This window comes from Pseudonaja textilis, chromosome 6 (assembly GCF_049901715.1).
Source record: "Pseudonaja textilis isolate UNSWEBS1 chromosome 6, rPseTex1.2, whole genome shotgun sequence".
NCBI classification, from domain to species: domain Eukaryota; kingdom Metazoa; phylum Chordata; class Lepidosauria; order Squamata; family Elapidae; genus Pseudonaja; species Pseudonaja textilis.
In genome coordinates, this window is record NC_141995.1 from 59,550,864 (window position 1) to 59,565,462 (window position 14,599).

General features: G+C 38.4%; 1 protein-coding gene across 1 annotated transcript in view; it reads left to right on the forward strand.

Moving 5' to 3' along the window:
* Nucleotides 1-1,616: 1,616 nt before the first annotated feature.
* The window catches only part of FSTL5 (follistatin like 5), a 340,397-nt gene continuing 327,414 nt past the window's right edge, over nucleotides 1,617-14,599 (forward strand). Inside the window, exon 1 of the mRNA XM_026699957.2 lies at nucleotides 1,617-1,692. The gene's annotated coding sequence lies outside the window, so the exon portion shown is untranslated. The remainder of the gene's footprint in view (nucleotides 1,693-14,599) is intronic.

Genomic DNA, 14,599 nt, shown 5'->3' on the forward strand with positions numbered 1-14,599 from the left:
CTTACTGCTTGCAGAAGCGTTTGCTACCTTCACCCAATATTCTGCTCTTTTTTTCTCCTAAAAGAAAGCACTGGACAAATAATGCTTTGCTCCCCTTCCCTTTCTGTGTTTGGAATAGTCTACTTAGCTTTTGAGGCATGGCAGAGGTTAAGATGGACTTGGTTATCAAGGAGAGAGGGAAGCAAAAGCTGGCTATGGTTTGGAGAGTAACTATTATCTCAATTTGCTGTCCTGGACTCTTTCAATGGAAGAGTAAGCTCATTTAGCTCCACATGTGTGGAAACTAGGTTACTTACTGCCCAGCAGTGCTCCCTATTTATTACAGCCCTTTGTCTCAAGAACAGGTTATATCAGAATGCGCTTGGATTCAAGAATTCAAATCAGGTGACAGCAAGAAGAAGAAACTGCTCCTTCAGTTTTCAGCTCCCTCGCCTTTCCAAAGAGGGGGAAAGAGTCAAGGAAGGATCCGAAGGAGCTCCTTAAGCTTCTGCCGCTTTCGGCCGGCCCGGTGCAAGGTACAGAACAGCGGGAAGAAATCGTGGCTGCCTTGGAGTCTCACACTTTCTTGCCTTTTTCTCCAAGGCGCCTAGGTCGAGGCAAAGGCAAGGGGACAAATTCCCAGCGTCTCCCTCCCAGGGGGATCTCGTCCTCTTCTTCTTCTTCCTCCTCCTCTTTTCAGGGCTATTTTCCTTTCTTTCTTTGCCAGCAGGAAAGAAAAGGTTGCGTTTTACTCCCTCCCTCCCCCTCCGCGTCCACACCACCAAAGTGGCGGCGCTTCGCTTTCCTTGTCTTTTCCCCCCCAAAACAACCCCAAACCCCCGGCGTTAGTTCTGACGGCCGCCTTTATTTGTACAGCTTTTCCTGGCTTCCCGCCGTCCCTCCTCAACCCCCTCCCTCCCTCCCTCCCCAAAGCGGGTTTCGAGGCTCGGCTGCTGCTACCAGTTGCAAAAACCTGACGGCAGCCCTTGCCCGTCATTACAACGGCGGCTGGTCACGGGGCCGTCTGCAGCTTGCTCCCCCCCGTCTTTTCCCGGCTCCTTATGCAAATCAAAGGGGCTGACGCGAGGGTTGGGCGTGGGGGGGGGAAGGTGGGGTGGGTGGGGGTGGGTGCGAGGCAACGAGAGGCGGGGACCCGCTGGGGCTTTAGCTGTAAGCAGCGAGGAAGAGGAGGAGGAGGAGGAGGAGGAGCTGCCGGCTTCAGTGCGTAAGCTGAACTGGAGAGGGAAAGAGCTGGGTGCTGTCCACCAGTCTGTTGGTGCTGAAACTGGGATTCCCGCTCTTGTCTTCGCCTGCGCCGGTGGGGGATTGGCCCTTTCTCCTCCCTTCGTTCCTCCCACCCCCGTCACACACACACACACACACACACACACACACACCCCACACAAGCACGCCAAAGCAACTTGGCAAAGGAGCTTATCGGACGTCGAAGGAGATTCGCTGCCCTCCTCAACGAGGACATTTCTTCGGACTTTATCCCGAACTTGTGGGTTTCTTTCCCTCACTTTTTATCTTTGCAACATTTTTACGCTTCGGTTATTTTTTTATTATTATTATTTGCTGTACTTCAACAGACGTTGGTAATCAGAGAAGGTGCAATTTTTCCACAAAGGGGAAAACATAAAAAAGGAAGAAAAAAAAAACAAAACACTTCTCCCTCTTTCCTTCGTGGGGTTTTTGAGTGACTTCGATCAGGTAAGGAAGGAACTGAACTTGAAATGCATTTCTTCTTCTTCTTTTCTTTTCTTTTCTTTTTTTTGGGGGGGTTCAAACGCTTATTTCAGGTTTAAGCAAAGGAAGTTTGAGAGACAGCACTGTGGGAAAGAGAAAGTTTTAAACTGGTTCATTCTCGAATCAATCCGGTACAACCCTGGGGGATGAGGAATTGTTTCAACAATTTTGAAGGAGGGTAATGAACATTTGGTAAACAAGAGGTGAATTTCGGTTGAAGGGGAAGCCCTGGTGAAGTGCGAAGGGCTCACTCGGTGGCAGAGATATTTTTTTTAAAAAAAATGTGATTGTAGGTTTTTTAAAAATGTTGTTTTGTTGTCTACATATATGTGGAAGGAACAAGACGCCTGGATTAACTCTTTGATAGATTTTAATTAAAAGATCTCCTGGAAATCCCAGTGAAAACATTTGGGGTGAATACATTGCGATTTTTCTGGAAGGAGAGAAAGGAGTATGTAAAATCAACTGGGGAAACAGTGAGCAAAGCAAGAATTAAAAAGGGGAGGCAAAATAAATGCCTGATTCACCCTCCTCCTTATGTGTATATCTTCGTGAGACAGATACAGAGGAGTTACGGGGTTTTAGGGGTTTTGAACAACATACACTGATATTTCATACACTGCAAACAAAAATATTTCAATACAAAACTTACACTGTTCAGTTTTATTAAGGGCTTCACCCTGTAATCCTCAAGGTCAGCCTAAGGATGGAAACTTGTGGTTTGTTTGTTCTGCAATATTGATTGGTCAGTGTCAGGCCTTCCTTCAGGCTAGAAGATGATGCAGATATGAAGTTCCAATTCTGTAATACAGTTAGAAGGTAACTGAGGACAGCTGGAAAAGAGACGGATGAAAGAGCTTATGCTTTCATACCTCACCGTTCTTTATTCGGAGCTTTGTTCCCAAAGAAAGCTAGTTTATGTGAATTTCCATACTTTTTTCTGCACAAGCTGGAATATTTTCCGGATGATTTTAATGTTTTCCCAAGAGTGAAAATTTTATAGCTAGCAGGGACCCAGATGATTAAATTGAACAGAAAAGCAAATTAACTTCTCAGCCATAACTGCATCACATTGTAGATTATTTGGTAATCTTCGCCCATACACACATGATACTAAAACCATTTTTATATTCCCCTCTGCCTAATTCAGCTTAAAACAATAACAAAAACTGTTTGTGCTGGACAGAATGGCAAAAAAAAAAATACCAGTTGCAATATGTTCCAAAACAATGTGAAGTTCTTTGCTTTGTTTTTGTCAGTTTTACTTTAATGCGCTGTGTTAAAGTTGATATATGCTGCTAGTACCAAACATCTGCTAAAATAATGGTTTCAAGGTTGTCAGCAATTCTGAAACAGCAGGAAGTAAGATTAACAGCTGCTTAATTCAGCGAAGAAAAGTTTTGATGATAAATCCTTGAGCTATGTTAATACTGAAGTTTCATCTTGGGAAAAATGCATATTAGTACAATAGCAGACATACATACATACATACATACATACATTGTTCAGATGAATCCTTATTCAGTCCTGAAAACAGGCATATTTCCAACTTTCTATGCTCTTTCAGGTGAAAGGTGAAAGCAACTGTCTTGAAGTATTCCTTTTCTATATTTGCTTATGAAAAAGAATATGAAATGCTGAGATATGTGAACGCACACACAGGGAGAGGGAGAGGCAGGAAGAGAGAGAAAGAGATAGCCAGAGACATTAGATATTATTTCTGTCTCTCTGTCTCTCTATCCTCTTGCAGTGCCTGTGTAGACATGTAGAGGGCTCAAGCTTATAAGCATGTTTTTCAGTGATTACTCTCATGCCGATTAAATGTTTTGTTACTATAGGTTAAAAAATACATATTGTTCTTGAATATGCCTTGTAATTTATGTTTTTATAAGTTCCAGAAAATATACAATTTGACCTATAAAGTTATAGGTGCTACAATAAGAAATTGTAGCATAATTCCATATGTACAATTGCTCAGAAATTAGTTCAACTAAGTTCATTTTTTACTGTGAAAGAGAATATAGGCTGTAATATTACTGAAGTATCTGGAAAATGGAAAACTGAAGTTTGTTCTTTAGTTTTTTATGTCATTTTTTACTGTGAAAGAGAATATGGGCTGTAATATTACTGGAAGTGTCTGGAAAATGGAAAACTGAAGTTTGTTCTTTGGTTTTTTTATGTTAATTTACTGATAAGACAAAATGGTTGCCCACAATAGTCTAATTAATCAGGTAGTTAGAATAGATGTCTCGAGCAAGTCTTTCCTACATCCTAGTTTCAACCTTCTTTTTTAGAGTTGCTACTTATCTTATTAACACAGTGCAGCTCAAAAGGTATGAAGGAAGTGTTCCAGAAATTATTTTGAAAGATACATATTTGTACAACTGTAGCACCTTATCATCCTAATTCTGAAGGCTTGATCTTGATCTACATTTATCACTGTTGAGTCTACCACTTGGATTGTCCTTTTTTTTTTAAAAAAAAAGTAACCCCTGTGGTAAATTATTATTTGAAGTACTGAGAATAATTCACTAAAATTTTCTCATTCCTTAATATTGCACGTTTGTCCTGCATAATTGAAAAAATGACCAGCTTTGATTTTTAATTTAAATAAATGTATTCAGACAATTTTAAGAAAGTAAGAAAAAAGCTATCTAGTTTTCTTACATTTAAAAATAATACTATTATTGTATTATATGTTCAATGGAGGACTAATTAACTTTATAACTTGTAAAGGTAAGTTTGATATGTATGTTATCAACTATATGAAATTATTTCTGTGTAAATAAGCATATTATATGTTAAACTTCTTCATATATTTACCTGAATTCATGACAACACTTATTGTGTAGGGATATGGGTCTTAACACATTAGATCCAAAATTCACCATGTTTTTCCATTTACCCATTAGTTATAAACTCTTTTATGTTGTATGAAATAGGAAGGAAGGAAGGACTAATTGCATGAATGGAGATTCCACATCCACACGAATGTATTCAACACATTAACCTAAAGTTGAGGGAAAATAAGCTTTTGGATTCAGGCAAATCATTAAATAATTCTAACCATCTTTCATTTATTCCTTCAATTTTAGGATTTAGGGCACTGAGATGGTGAATTTGTGTGAAGTGTATGCAATAGCTTTGTATTAATTGTCTCCAAATTGCTAAGGCCAATAACAAACCACATGGAGATTACATAGGCTGGATTATGATTGGTTTTCATTGTATAAACTTATTTGGACTAAGTTACTATTTTGTTTTGTTTTGTTGTTATTATTACATTCTTACTCCAAGTAGATCAGAATGGCAACTATGACTATATCCTTTGCTACTTCATTAACTCAACCACCCTGTGAGGCAAGTTAGACCAAAAGAATCTGGTGTTGCTCAATGTCATCCAGCAAACTTAAATGTTTGAATCTTACTCTCCTTCGATACTAAAGAATCACTATCACAGAACAATTCTTTTAAAATTAATTTTCTTAAATAGCTATTTTACCACAAATATTCAGAAAACAAATTCTGACTCAAGGAAATTTGCTTAATTTAATAGCTAATTGTTACCTCAAAGCCAATACAGCATGAGCAATTCAAGCAACTAAGGTTCTACCATACATAATTGTCTAAAATATGACTGAATAAATTTTTCAGTCAAATATATGTTAAAACTTATATCAGATTTGAGTACAGCTATAAGCTGTTTTAATGTTAAGAACCAATTGTTCCCTTGGAATTTCAAGTTATAAAAAGGCCATATTGTAGTACACAATGAAAAATGCTCAAAATGGCATTATATTATAGCTATAATAAGAAGCATTCAGAAGTGATGCCAAGAGAGAATAGTAGAATATCTGGCCTGACTTTTTTAGAATTTGGAAAAAATGCAAACATGTTTCTATAATAGGATATGTTGGCATTAGAGAAATTCAAGAGCTGTTCCCTATTGTTACTTATAGTATTAATCTAAATAGATCAGTAATCTTAATAAATTACTTGGTCAGTACAGTAGTATAATGATATCTGGGAACATAGGTTATTGGAGAAATGGCACCAAGTACAAATTACATTTTATCTTAGCATACTCAAATGTTTTCCTTTTCAATAGTTATTCATAGCTATCAGTTATCAGTTCTTTATTTGTAAAATAATCAATAGCAGTAAATACTAGTTTTGGAGTAATTTCCACAAGAAACTCTGTGGATGAAAGAATTATTAACCATTGTTCATCCATCCTGTGGTTGTAATCTGGATCTTCAGTTGGTTGTAAAACAGAGAAAGGAATATGATTTAACATGTTTATCAGCCTGATATTGCATATGTTTTGTTATTAGGAACTCTGATGAGTAGAGGAATGCTATTTTTGTATTATACAATTTCTATAATGACCTTTCACCTTTCAAAGTAAAATTTGCAATTGTATTTCATATAGTTTGACTAGAATGTTGGAATGCTACAAAAAGTTATTTAGTGATAAATAAAGTTATATCATTCGTTTTGTTATTTGTAGTATTTTTAGTTGTGCAAGATTCACATAGGTGATTGCACAAAGTGTGAGAAGCATGATACACAGCTATCAAAATTAATTTCCTGAACTGAGTTAAATACATGGTTGAAGAGTTGGAAAGGCAGAAGGGTAAATAAGCTGTAATCTTGAAAAGTATATATACTTATATTGACATCCACATGAGATATTAAGATTGTATACATTTTAGAGCTGAATTTTCAGAATACACATACAAAACAAAATACTTGCTAACATATAGTATTTCATATTTAATTATCATGGTTAAATTCTGACCTAAATCTCATGTAGCAAACTGTTTTACAAATAACTAGAAGATTTTGTTAATGGGATTAAAAAAAGATTTATTTAATGAATTCCCTTGGATTCATGGTTTATGTGGTTGACACAATTGGCATGATATAACAGTGTTTGCTTCCCTTCCTTCCTGTTCCCAGTTATCTTCCCAGTTATCAAAGGATTTCAGTGCTTATGCTTTTTGCAAAAATATCATGCAAGATGGGATATGATTCTTCCTCCAGTCTTTTGATACATAAGAATACTCAAAGGAGAAGGTATAATAAAAACTATAGGTTAGGTTGGCTAAAAAGCCAAGCTACCTGCAAGATTTTTTTACTGTAAGAAAAACAAGGGTGTCAAACTGAAAGCCCAGGAGATAGCAAAGAACTGGCCAGTGCATGTGTCCGTCCCAAGCTCTGTTTTCACTGGTGGAGGGTTGCAGGAGGCCGTCTGAGATGAAAACTGAGCTTGGGAGCTTGTTTTAGCTGGCAGAGTGGTAGGGCCGCCAGAGGCATTCCCTGACACAAATATCATCGTGTTGGTAATGCCCACGCTGCTCCTGGCTCCCCGAGGTTAAATACAACCCTGAGGCAGGCCTCAATGAAATCGAGTTTGACACCTCTGCTATATAATTAAGTAATTTTCATGCGTATTTTAAGTTGTCTTATTCAAGCAAGAACCCCCTTATACATGTATAGGACTATTTAAAATAAAAGTATACTATCCACCGGGCACATGTTTGCTTTGAACTGATTGTCAGGTCACATATATATTCTATGCTGTATGGTTTCTGCACAATCATAATTAGATTGAGAGCATCTTGGCAATGTTTTTGACAAGGTCCCACTCGCCATCTTCAGGCTGGTGCTTTCGGCTTCGTGCTTGTGCGAGCAAAGTGTGATCGGAGCTGCCGTCTCCCTATATATACTAGTGGGGAGGTTGTCTGTGTTGTCATTTCTTGATTGGTTGATGGAGTTGATGTTTGCAGATTGGCCAACCTGTGAAAATCTACGAAAACACACACACACACACACACACGAATGATATATGCATAGAATTCCTATGTATCCAAACTTTCTTTTTATGGAATTAGTATAGTGGCTACAGGGCGATAACAGTATTCCTTGTCAGAATGAGCTGACTTCCCCGATGAAGTTAATGAATGCTTATAAGTGGCTAATTTTATCAAATTTATTGTCTGGATTAACTTCTTCTATCTTCTTTAGTCTATGATTGAGTTGTCCTAAATACAAGAAGAACCAGCTGAATACAAAATAATATGTTTACCGTAGCAATTGTAATCAGCACATTTTATTTCACAGAAAAGTTGAAGATAATGAATATAATCATATAAGTACTGGGAAATCCTTGCCTGTTCTTGACAGGAACTTGAAGTCAGTTGAGTTATTTAAAGTTTAAAATGGAAAGATTCAAAACACACACACAGAGAGAGAGACAGACAGACAGACAGACAGAGTGTAGATTAAGGACATTGTTCAAATAAAAGGACTTTAATTCTGTGAAAGAGTGATGAGTGACTGATTGTATATGAAACTTCTACTTCATTTAGTCAACACCATCATTCAGCATATTGTAATGTTTTTAAAATATTGTTTGGCATCTGTCTGCTCTAAAATGTCAGCTAGATAATGGCATGCCTAGGCTTGCAATTTTAATGATCTACCCTGAGTTGATAAGAGACCAACATGAAAGTAGAATTTCTTCTACAAACAAAGCTAAACTAAATTAAACATGAACAAGACAGATCTGTAAATCGGTCATTCTTACCCTCCCTTCTAAAGGGACCTCAAACAGCTTGGGAAAAAGTGCTTATCTCAAGGAGCTCTCTTGCAAAAAAATGGAATTAGATATTAAAGAAGCTGTCCCTAAAGCTATATCTTTAATGGTTAAGATGGAACAATGGTTTTTCAAAATTAACTAGTGGAACATCCTTCCTTAACAAGCTGTGGGTGCTTCAACACTGGAGGTTTTTAAGAAGAAACTGTAGAGCCACTTACCTTAAATTGTGTAGGATCTGCTGCTTGAGCAGGAGGTTGGATTAGAAGATCCTTCAAGGTCCCTTCCAGCTCTATTCTGATTGATAAGATAGGCAAAGAGTGGTGGGATTGAAAATGGTTTTACTACTGGTTTTGTGGGTATGGCTTGGTGGGCGAGGCTGGGGAAGGATACTGTAAAATCTCCAGTCAGAGGTGGTAATTTGCCGGTTCTCCAAACTACTCAGAATTTCTGCTACGGGTTCTCCAGAACTAGTCAGAACCTGCTGAATACCATCTCTGCATGCAACCATATTCTTTCCATTTTACTTCCCATTACCATTTCATGCCCTCCCCCAAGGTTGTGTCTCTCATATCGCAAACACATTTAATTCACTAAATCAGTATACTCAATATGGAAAATGAATGTTCAATGAAACAAAATTAATTATGAAATATCACCGTTACTTGATCCCTTGAAAATAGCTATTTAACAGAACTAAAATGAATAAAGATGAGATATAATTTGTTAAAGTTCTAAAACAGAGAGAGGAACACACCTGATATAGAAATAACACTTTGAATCGATTATTATGGAGAACACATATTACTCCTATCGAAATATTCACACTGGATACAGAAACTCCTCTGAAACTGAAAAATTACAAAGGATAATGGACCCTTTTATTCTACAAAGTGGAAAAAAGAGTGGTTTTGAGTATGTTACACATCATTTCACTTCAGGCGATTCTGGTTTTTCAAAGAGGAAGAATTAACTCTTTATATGTGTCCGGCTGAGTTTTAGAAAAATCTTAAAAACAAATGAAACGATAATTTTTTTATTGTTCCATATTTTTATATAATAAATATTCACTGAAATGTTTCTATTCCACTTTATCTAAAAAGTGTGGGTGTACCAAATGCTGAGCCTGACTGAATTTATTAATAAATATAATGGTCAAAAATACTTTATACTGAGAATATTTTATAGTTAATGGTACCTATTATGGTGTTCGTGTGGGTGCAGAGGGAGGTGAATAGAAAGCTGATTTTTTTTAAAAAAAAAAAATTCTCCACAAGAATGCACTTTTTGATTGCACGTTTGTTAGAAAAATACATAGACACAAATGAGGTTCACCACTTTTACTGGCATGTTTTTCAAAAGCTACAGTATATGCAACTGAAGTTTTTTTGAATAGTGACATATAGATGAGAGATAAATATCACCACAGAAATGAGAGAATTTATTTGTAAGCAACTGCAGCTACTCAACAATGTGTTCCTATGGATAAGAACAGTAGATATACATGGAAAAACATAATTTTACCCTCTTTATATATTTAAAAAAGACAAATGTTTAAGGTCTTTAAAGATGAAAAATAACCTTTTTTTCAGAGTATTGACTTATTATTTTATTTCCTTTTTCAACCCATCTCTTTGTTATTCATTTTAGTCATTTTCAGTAATGAGTAGCCTATTAATTAATTTTTATTTTTCAGTGCCTTAATTAAAGGACAATATCCAATATATCTCTGTGGAGCAGATCCTAGTAGATTTTGTGTTTTTATGAAAGATGATGTAATATTTACTCAAGAGATTAAAGTCAGTCAAAACAGTAGAAACTCAGAGGGAAAGAAGACAATTCTTTCTTGATGACACTTACCTCTGTACACTTAAATGGCAACTGTATGTGATTAGGTGTTCTAAATTTTTCCCTCATGGAAGTGGAGTGCATATAGATGGTATGTTTAAGAACAGTTCAGAAAAGATTTGTTTCTTAAATAATCGTTCAGAATGAGTATCTGAGATAATAATCCTTTTTCTGAAGGTTAACAGTAACATTTTGGAACCTCAGGCAAGATTCACCTGCAGATCTTAGTGGAAGCACCAAATATTTTAATATACCATTTTCTTTGTTTATTTTTTTGATGCTTTCGATCCATTAATAGCACTTAGACTTATATACTGTGGTGGCTCATATGGTACGATGCTGGGCCTGCATACCGCTGAGGTCGGCAGTTCAGCAGTTCGAATCCTATGAGCGAATAACTGTGTAGGGACAAGAAAGAAGCCTCCTCCAAATACCTATTGGCATTCAGGTGTCCCGTGGGTAAAGATAACACCGCCCAAAAAATTCCTTTCACAGAGATAGCTAGCCACCTTGGTGATCCCTGACTAACACATGCCATATGCTAAATAAATAAAACTGTTTCACAACAGTCTCTAAGTGGTTTATAGAATCAGCATATTGCCCTCAACAATCTGGAAAGGATGGAAGGCTGAGTCAACTTTGAGCCTGGTGAGATTCGAACCGCCAAATTGAAGGCAGTACTGCATTCTAACCACTGCACCACCAAGGGTCATCCAGAAGTTGATTCTGGAACTGCTTTTGATTTCCCTCCCCATATTATCAGGAAATTTGGTACAGAACAAACAAAATTAAACAGTACCAATTTGGTGTAGTGGTTAAGGCACCAGGCTAGAAGTTCAAGCCCTGCCTTAGTTATGAAAGCCAGCTGGATGGTTTTGAGCAGTCACTGTTTCTCTACTCTACTCAACTCACAGGGTCATTGTTGTGGGGAAAATAGGAGGAGGAATGTTAGTGTTGATGAGTTATTTGCAAAAATAATACAAATGGGATGCAAATTAGTAAAAAGCAACTTCATTATCTAAATGCTCTCTTAGAAATACTGGTAGAATTACTGTCTTCTGAAATAATTATAGTCGGATCCTATGATTTTATCATTCCTATTTCAAATGGCAGAATTATTTTCAACCCCAGAGGTATTAAAACAACAATTGTAAAACAACTGTACTTACTTAAATGAGGAAAATAACAGGTTCCTGTTCCTAGACTAAAATCCATTGTCAGATTGTATTTTAATATACTGTGTCAAGCAATAATACGTATATAAAGACATTAGACATATATTAAGTAACTTAATATTTTAGCCTCTTAAGAAAAAAAAACCCTTTACTACATACAATGCTGTTCCAAAATATTAATCTTTACAGACTTGATTTTCTCTTGCTCTTCTAACCCATTAGTACTGCATTAAAGTTCTTCAGCCGTTCAACTCAGTAAGTGGTAATGTGCTGGTTGAAATCAAAGAATATGTTGTTTACAGTTTTCTTCTTGCTGATTTCAATTTGTGTGTGTTTTTTGTATTTCTCAGTTTTGACACTCAGCAGGTGCTCCGCTTAAGACACATCTTTTCTGCATTTTTTTTCTTTACCTGAGACATTAATATCTGAATAATGTAATACTTAACATTAAATGTGCCGTGATGGCCAACCTATGGCACACGTGCCACAGGTGGCCTGCAGAGCCATTTGTGCCAGCACGTAAGCTGCAAGTAAACTTACCTCACTGGGCATGTGGGCTCCTTACAGCTGATTTTTGGCAGTTTGAGGCCTTTTTTCGGCCTCAAAGGCTTGAGGAAGGCTTCTGCAGGCTTTGCAGGTGGAAAACTATAGCCCCATTTTGTCACTTCCATTTTTCTGAAAATACCAGAAGTGATGAAACGGAGCTAGTTTTCACCCTGCAAAAGCCTTCCTCAAGCCTTTGGAAGGCCGAAAAAGGCCTCAAACCCACCAAAAATCAGCTGTGAGGCACAGTGCAAGTAAGTGGGTGGCGTGGATGAGAATTACCTGTGCATGCGTAGGGGGTGTGGGAGGCGCACATTGCTTTCTGGGTGCTGGCATGTGAGTGCGAATGTGCAAGCATGCACACAATTTTTGGCACAGGAGCCCGAAAGGGTTAGCCACCACTGATATGGTGCCTTGACTGACAAAACTGTCTCCACTGATTTTGTTCTTTAGTGGATGTTCAGCTCCCTAGGTGCAAACCAGAATGTTATTCAAATAGCTATTATGAAGGAGAAATGATCAAGTGACTTGTATTTTCACGATCCTTGTCTTTCAATGACAATGAGATATCACAGCTATCTTATAGTATTCATCTAACATATGATTTTAATAATAGTTTAATAATAGTTTGTGCACTGGAATTAAAAAGTGACATCCTTATAGGCCAGGGATGTCAAACTTAAGGCCCATGGTCCAGATCCAGCCCACAGATGCTTAGATCTGGCCCCCGAGGCTACCCTAGAAACAGAAAAGGACCAGCCTGCCAACAAAAATGGAGTTTAGAAGGGCTGTGTGTGGCCTCCCAAACTCTGTTTTTGTTGTGGAGTGGCGGGTAATGAGCTGAGGCAGACACGGAGCGAACGTCAAGTAACTTTATTTCAAAGAATAAAGGGTTGCCACGGCTGCCGGGCTAACAGGCAGTCAGCTGGCGGCAACAGCTGATGCCGTTTGACAGCTCCTTTTATAGCCGGCTGTCAAACAGCATCGACCAATGGGAGCGGTCCGCGCTCCCGCCAGAAGCACGGACTGGAGTGAAAACTGTGGGTCTGTCTGTTGAACGCAACAGTTTTCACTGGTAGAGGGCTGCAGGGGGCTGTTGCAGCTGAAAACAGGACTTGCAAGGCCTACGCATGGTTCTCCCAAGCTCCATTTTTGCTGGCAGAGATTGCAGGAGGCCGTTGCAGCCTAAAATGGATCTCAGGAGCCTGTTTTCACTGGCACAGAACCAAGGCTGCCACAAGTGCCCCTGACACAAGTGATATTGAGCTGACCATGCCTATAACCTGTCCACGCCCACCAGTGGTGGCATTCAAAAACTTTTACTACTGGTTCTTTGGGTGTGGCTTGGTGGGCGTGACCATGTGACTGGGTGGGCATGGCTTTTTTGCAGCCCCCACCTGTTTGGGGGAGCTTCTTAGCCACAGGGGAGTCTCTGGGGGGGCGTTTTTGCTCCCCTCAGGTTCCTCTGGGGCTCAGGAAGAAAAGGAACAGAGCATCGGAGGGGCACGCAGCACCCCTCCAAGCTCCATTTGGGGGAGCTTCTTAGCCACAGAGGAGCCTTTGGGAGGGCGTTTTTGCTCCCCCAAGGCTCCTCTGGGGCTCTGGAAGGCAAAAAATGAAGGGGGGGGGCTGAGCTCCTCCCTCCATTTTTTGCCTTCCTGGGCCTCAGCAAGGGGAATCCCAGCACAGCAGATCTTATCTACAGCTGATTATTGGGAGGGCGAAAAAAGAAAGAAATATCTTAGGTGAATGTCAGGCAGGTGGGTGGGGTGAGCGAGCATCAGGCGGGAGGACGACCAAGTGGGGGGCGTGGCTAGCCAGAACTATGGGTTTGCGACGCACGCCAAATTCTTGCTACCGGTTTGCCTGATCTGTTGCGAACCGGCTGAATACCACCACTGATACCCACCCCAACCCCCTGAGGTCAAACATAAGAACCCTGATGTGGCCCTCAATGAAATCGAGTTTGACACCCTATCTATAGGCTAAGTGATAATCTCTTAATATATTTGTGCCCTTTATATATTTTTATTTGTTCCTTTGGTATTATCTAGTGCTTCAGGGCTCTTAGATAATAAATTTCCTTTGCATAAAAGACAAATTTAAGACTCTTAAAAAATTAACACATAAACATATACACATACCCACTGAGAAAGGCATGATAACTTCCATTTTATTAATTTTCTTGAAACATTGGAGCATTGTGTAGTTTTAATCATTGGTTAATGAAGAATATCAATAATGAAGTATGAAGCAGAATATGCCTATGTGTTACTCATTTACTTATTGGCTACAATACTGTTTCTACAAACAGATAGTAAGGAAAATTTATAGTCAGGAAAACTTAAAAACTAGTTTTGTGTATTTAACTCAACTTTTGCTATACAGAAAATGGGCTGCATGATTTTAGTATAAATTCCTAGAAAAGCACATTTCTGTTTCATGTAGATGAAATATCTCACCCAGAAATTTCACTTTTCTTTCAATCCAGTGAAAGAAAGAGACAGCTTCACCTAGCCATCTTTCTACACAGAAAAAATATTCTCCCTGAAGGAAATTGCAGTGATAGTGACTAATAACATGAGAAATTGCTTCAGACCTCATGTGAGAACAAACACAGCACCTCTCTTCTATTCATTACATCACTCCCTTTTTTCCAAGCATTTTTCAAGCTTTAGGGAAGCTTTAAAGAATCATATGGACT